This window comes from Anopheles maculipalpis, chromosome 3RL, assembly GCF_943734695.1.
Source record: "Anopheles maculipalpis chromosome 3RL, idAnoMacuDA_375_x, whole genome shotgun sequence".
Lineage (NCBI taxonomy): Eukaryota > Metazoa > Arthropoda > Insecta > Diptera > Culicidae > Anopheles > Anopheles maculipalpis.
This window is the reverse complement of record NC_064872.1, coordinates 16,365,397-16,365,724: the sequence shown is the minus strand read 5'-3', so window position 1 is coordinate 16,365,724 and position 328 is coordinate 16,365,397.

Here is a 328-nt window from a genome sequence, read left to right as displayed (position 1 = left end):
TAGTCAAATAAAATAGAGACCAGATAGAAATTTCAAACAGTGCGTACTTAATGTAATATCTTGAAAGAATCTTTGCGCTTTAAGTAATGATGAGAAGTAATGGAAAAACTCTTCTGAGGCCCTTTGGATGATTTAGAACTTTAGTGGATTTGGCCTTTCTGGGGCCCTAAGCAGAGTGGAAATTGGGTCCCACTAGCATTGAATCTAAGATCAATAAGTTGCCGATTTTTGTTACCCTTTTTTTTTTGGATGGGGTGTGAACGAAATCAATCATCAATTGATTTTCTACTGGATATCCTGGAATAACTGGGCAGAATGTGGAGAAATT